The sequence below is a fragment of the Vipera ursinii genome (assembly GCF_947247035.1).
Source record: "Vipera ursinii genome assembly, chromosome: 2".
NCBI lineage: Eukaryota > Metazoa > Chordata > Lepidosauria > Squamata > Viperidae > Vipera > Vipera ursinii.
This window is the reverse complement of record NC_139513.1, coordinates 12305658-12311888: the sequence shown is the minus strand read 5'-3', so window position 1 is coordinate 12311888 and position 6231 is coordinate 12305658. Positions and strand designations below refer to the sequence as shown.

Sequence of the window (6231 nt, the reverse complement as noted above, 5' to 3'; positions counted from 1 at the left end):
TCTATTCTATTCATTCCTCTATTCTATTCTATTCTATTCTATTCTATTCTATTCTATTCTACAATCTGTCTATTCTATTCTACTCTTCATTCGTTCTCTTCTCTTCTCTTCTCCAATCTGTCTATTCTATTCTATTCTATTCTATTCTATTCTATTCTATTCTATTCTATTCTATTCTATTCTATTCTATTCTATTCTATTCTATTCTATCCTATTCTATTCTATTTCTATTCATTCCTCTATTCTATTCTATTCTATTCTATTCTATTCTATTCTATTCTATTCATTCCTCTATTCTATTCTATTCTATTCTATTCTATTCTATTCTATTCTATTCTATTCTATTCTATTCATTCCTCTATTCTATTCTATTCTATTCTATTCTATTCTATTCTATTCTATTCTATTCTATTCTATTCTATTCTATTCTATTCATTCCTCTATTCTATTCTATTCTATTCTATTCTATTCTATTCTATTCTATTCATTCCTCTATTCTATTCTATTCTATTCTATTCTATTCCCTATTCTATTCTATTCTATTCTATTCTATTCTATTCTATTCTATTCTATTTCTATTCATTACTCTATTCTATTCTATTCTATTCTATTCATTCCTCTATTCTATTCTATTCTATTCTATTCTATTCTATTCTATTCTATTCTATTCTATTCATTCCTCTATTCTATTCTATTCTATTCTATTCTATTCATTCCTCTATTCTATTCTATTCTATTCTATTCTATTCTATTCTATTCTATTCTATTCATTCCTCTATTCTATTCTATTCTATTCTATTCTATTCTATTCTATTCTACAATCTGTCTATTCTATTCTACTCTTCATTCGTTCTCTTCTCTTCTCTTCTCCAATCTGTCTATTCTATTCTATTCTATTCTATTCTATTCTATTCTATTCTATTCTATTCTATTCTATTCATTCCTCTATTCTATTCTATTCATTCCTCTATTCTATTCTATTCTATTCTATTCTATTCTATTCTATTCTATTCATTCCTCTATTCTATTCTATTCTATTCTATTCTATTCTATTCTATTCTATTCTATTCTATTCTATTCTATTCATTCCTCTATTCTATTCTATTCTATTCTATTCTATTCTATTCTATTCTATTCTATTCTATTCTATTCATTCCTCTATTCTATTCTATTCTATTCTATTCTATTCTATTCTATTCTATTCTATTCTATTCATTCCTCTATTCTATTCTATTCTATTCTATTCTATTCATTCCTCTATTCTATTCTATTCTATTCTATTCTATTCTATTCTATTCTATTCTATTCATTCCTCTATTCTATTCTATTCTATTCTATTTCTATTCATTACTCTATTCTATTCTATTCTATTCTATTCTATTTCTATTCATTACTCTATTCTATTCTATTCTATTCTATTCATTCCTCTATTCTATTCTATTCTATTCTATCCTATCCTATCCTATCCTATCCTATACTATACTATACTATCCTCTACTATCCTATCACATTACATCTATTCTATTCTATTCTATTCTATTCTATTCTATTCTATTCTATTCTATTCTATTCTATTCTATTCTATTTCTATTCATTCCTCTATTCTATTCTATTCTATTCTATTCTATTCTATTCTATTCTATTCTATTCTATTCTATTCTATTCTATTCTATTCTATCCTATTCTATTCTATTTCTATTCATTCCTCTATTCTATTCTATTCTATTCTATTCTATTCTATTCTATTCTATTCTATTCTATTCTATTCTATTTCTATTCATTCCTCTATTCTATTCTATTCTATTCTATTCTATTCTATTCTATTCTATCCTATCCTATCCTATCCTATCCTATCCTATCCTATCCTATCCTATCCTATTCTATTCGACTTTGGCCTCTCTCCTTTTCCTCCCTCCCTCCCTCCCTCCCTCCCTCCCTCTCTCTCTCTACCTCGGGGCAGACATGATAGCAGCGTTCCCGTATCTTGAGGGGCTGCCGCAGGTTCAGAAGAAGCCAGGTTGTTGAGCACCAGAGGGTGGGACGAGAAACCACGGTTGGAAACGGATCAAAAGAGAGAGAAGCAACCTGGAATTAAAGGGGAAACTTCCCGACAATGAGGACGATCAACCAGTGGAACTGCTTTGCCTCCAGAAATCGTGGGCGCTCCATCACGGGAGGTTTTTAAGAAAAGACTAGACAAATCACCTGTCCAAGATGGTCTAGGGTTCTCCTGCTTGAGCAGGGGGCTGGACTAGAAGACCTCCAGGGTCCCTTCCAGCTTCTATTCTATTCTATTCTATTCTATTCTATTCTATTCTATTCTATTCGACTTTGCCCTCTCTCCTTTTCCTTCTTTCCTTCCTTCCTTCCATCCATCTATCTATCTATCTATCTATCTCTGTCTGTCTGTCTGTCTATCTATCTATCTATCTATCTGTCTATCTCTGTCTGTCTATCTATCTATCTATCTATCTATGTCTGTCTATCTATCTATCTGTCTATCTCTGTCTGTCTGTCTATCTATCTATCTATCTATCTATCTATCTATCTATCTATCTATCTATCTATCTCTGTCTGTCTGTATCTATCTATCTATCTATCTATCCAATGCATTATTTATTTATTGGCTTATTCATTCAGAGTTTTGGCCACCCAACTCCAGTGGACTCTGGGCCACAGACAAAACGAAAAAAGGCATAGACACAGGGAAGATATTAAATCATTATACTGAACTGTAAATTTACTTACAGGTTGGTGATAAATGCATTTGTTACTAGCAGTAGTGAGTACAGCTGCTCTCAGATAGCAGCCCTGCAGAACAGCATCATTTACATGCAAAACTGTCAGTTACCTCTCATCTCCAGCCCTACAAACATTTCAAAATGGCAGCTTCTCTGCCTAGCAATTTAAGAAAATAAAATAATAATAATAATAATAATAATAATAATAATAATAATAATAATAATAATAATAATAATAATAATAATATAATAATAAAGCTGGAAGTGATCTTGGAGGTCATCTAGTCCAACCCCCTGTTCAGGCAGGAAATCCTATACCATTTCAGACAAATGGCTGTCCAGTCTCTTCTTAAAAACTTCCAGTGTTGGAGCATTCGCCGCTTCTAGAGGCAGGTTGTTCCACTGGTTAATTATTCTAACTGTCAGGAAGTTTCTCCTTAGTTCTAGGTTGCTTCTCTCCTTGACTAGTTTCCATCCGTTGCTTCTTGTCCTGCCTTTGGGCGCTTTGGAGAATAGCTTGAGTCCCTTTTTGTGGCAGCCCCTGTAGAAGAACAGAGAGGCTTCTTCTTTTGTTGAATCTTTCTTAGCTGTAGCACCCATAACCAGACACATTTCTTCATGTGTGGTTTGACCAAAATGAAATAAAATGCAACGATTACTTCCGTAATTTAGAAATGGTGCTTCTGTTCATGGAGCCTAAAGTTACATTTTCCTATCGTGTAGCCATCCTACGCTGTTGACTTATTTACAGTCAATGCTAGTCTGAGATACATTTCTGAAGTAATTTTAGCAAACCAGATATTCCCCGTTCGTTTATATGCCCATTTCTATTTCTTAATTAAAGCTTCTTGGTGAACAGGGTGATAATTAACCTAGGAACCAAAGTGATAAATGGTACGTTTTGTTCTATTATTTCCAGCCCGTTTCTTTAACCTACCATGAGGTGTTTTTTTTTGAAGTTTTACTTCTATCTTAACAAGACATTAGCCTTCCAACTGTTTTATGTCATCTGCAGATTTGATGATCCTTTCAATCTCTTCTTCATAAAAATCATTAGTTAAAAAAAATTGAAAATTATACGGTGCAGGACTGAAATCTTTGTTACGTCCCAAAAATGAAAATGAAAAAATGAAAAAACCATTAATGAGTAGCTAGTACAGGACAAGTTTCAGGTGGAATTGAAAGTGCTGGTTATTATCTATAAAACCTTATGGAGCGTAGGACCAGGTATCTGAAGGACTGTCCTACTGACATTGATTCTATCTGTCCATTTGGGGAATAGGTAAAGTAAAGGTAAAGTTTCCCCCGCACATGCGTGCTAGTCGTTTCTGACTCTAGGAGCCGGTGCTCATCTCCATTTCAAAGCCGAAGAGCCAGCGCTTTGTCCGAGGACGTCTCCGTGGTCATGTGGCCGGCATGACTAGACGCCAAAGGCGCACAGAACGCTGTTACCTTCCCACCATAGTGGTCCCTATTTTTCTACTTGCATTTTTACGTGCTTTCGAACTGCTAGGTTGGCAGAAGCTGGGACGAGTAACAGGCGCTCACTCTGTTACGCGGCACTCGGGATTCGACCCGCCAAACTGCCGACCTTCTGATCGACAAGCTCAGCGTCCTAACCCACTGAGCCACCCGCGTCCCTTATTTGGGGAATAGGAGGGCCTTAATCTGGGTCTCATCTGTCAGTGGGACCCAGGAATAGTTGGGCTGCCTTCTGGAACGCCTTGCCAACCATGGTTAGGTTACTCCTAATTCTGTTCACCTTTTGAAGACCTGGCTGTTCTCTCAGACATTGGGGTTGGGAGACTAACTGAGTCCCCACTGTTGGCCCATAGTATCTTCAGCAGCCACGGATGGATTAACTGATTGATTTAATTCAGGGGTCTTCAAACTTGGCCCTTTTATGACTTGTGGACTTCAACTCCCAGAATTCCTCAGCCAGGCATGCTGGCTGAGGAATTCTGGGAGTTGAAGTCCACAAGTCATAAAAGGGCCAAGTTTGAAGACCTCTAAATTTAATTTCTCGTTTCAACCAAATGACCATGGGCCGTTTACAGCTGTAAAACTACCGGTAGCTTCAGCTGGTTGGAAAGTCCTTGTTCTAATTTATTCTGTCTTTTGTAAGAACATTTCTCACAGAATATGACCTCACATCCTTGTCATCTATCAGGGTACTTTGGTTTACCATATGAAGCTCCGTGGTGGCTGTTCTTGTTCACTCAATCTGTTTTGCACATTTTTCCCCAGAATTAGCAAGAAATTTCAGTCGTTTTGATCTATCTCATTTCCTCACAAGCATCTCCTTAAGAACATAAGCAGCGCCCTGCTGGATTGGACCCCTGGCGTACGTAGGCCAGCCGTCTGTTTTCACAGCGGGCCACCAACTGCTCAAGAGAGCCCACTCATTTCCCAGCAGATGGCCCTCAAAGGCAGTCCCACGGCCATCAAGGCTAATAGCCACTGATCTTCAGGATTTCCAGAAATCAGCCTAACATTTCCATCCAGTTTTGGTCACTGCATCCAGTTTTGGTCACCACAATGTAAAAAAGATGTTGAGACTCTACAAAGAGTACAGAGAAGAGCAACAAAGATGATCAGGGGACTGGAGGCTAAAACATACAGTATAAGGAATGGTTGCTGGAATTGGGTATCTCTAGTTTAATGAAGAGAAGGGTGAGGGGTGACATGATAGCAGTGTTCCAATATCTCAGGGGCTGCCCCAAAGAAGAGGGAGCCAAGCTATTCTCCAAAGCACCTGAAAGCAGGACAAGAAGCAACGGATGGAAACTAGTCAAGGAGAGAAGCAACCTGGAACTAAGGAGAAACTTCCTGACAGTTCAACCAATTAACCAGTGGAACAACCTGCATCCAGAGGCGGCGAATGCTCCAACACTGGAAGTTTTTAAGAAGAGACTGGGACAGTCATTTGTCTGAAATGGCATAGGTTTCCTGCCTGAGCAAGGGGTTGAACTAGATGACCTCCAAGGTCCCTTCTCCTCCTCCTGCTCGTGCTCCTCCTCCTCATTATTATTATTTTTTCTGAAGCCACTTTAGCTGGTAGTCACTACTATTGTATCTTAAATCGGCCACAGCAGCAAAAATGTCTCTCAACTCCATCATGTAACCAAGGCAAAGTGTATATTACACAGTTACTCTTCTCTACCTGCTCCGGGCTACAGGTGGTTCTCAATCTATGATCAGAATTTCCATCTGCACATTTGAAACTTGCCCTCTTTGGAATCATTCTGCCTTTGTTTGTTTTTGTCACTGCGTGTTTTTTAGTTTTGCCAGCTTCGCTCATTTCTATCTGTACATTTTCCCCTGCTCTCTGCACCTGTGATTCCGCGACAGTTTTTTTTTTATTGAAACGACTAACACAAATTAAAACACACACAGGGACACTGAATTGTCCAAAAGATAGGAAATAGATGCAACCGAATATCAAAGCTAATACTTAGCAGGTAAATGGATACCCTTTTAAGGTATACAA

At 37.2% G+C, this 6231-nt stretch overlaps 1 protein-coding gene across 1 annotated transcript in view; it reads left to right on the top strand.

The window, feature by feature from the left end:
• LOC310636470 (uncharacterized protein) overlaps positions 1-6231 on the top strand; it is a 356270-nt gene that overhangs the window by 131337 nt on the left and 218702 nt on the right. The window lies entirely within an intron of this gene.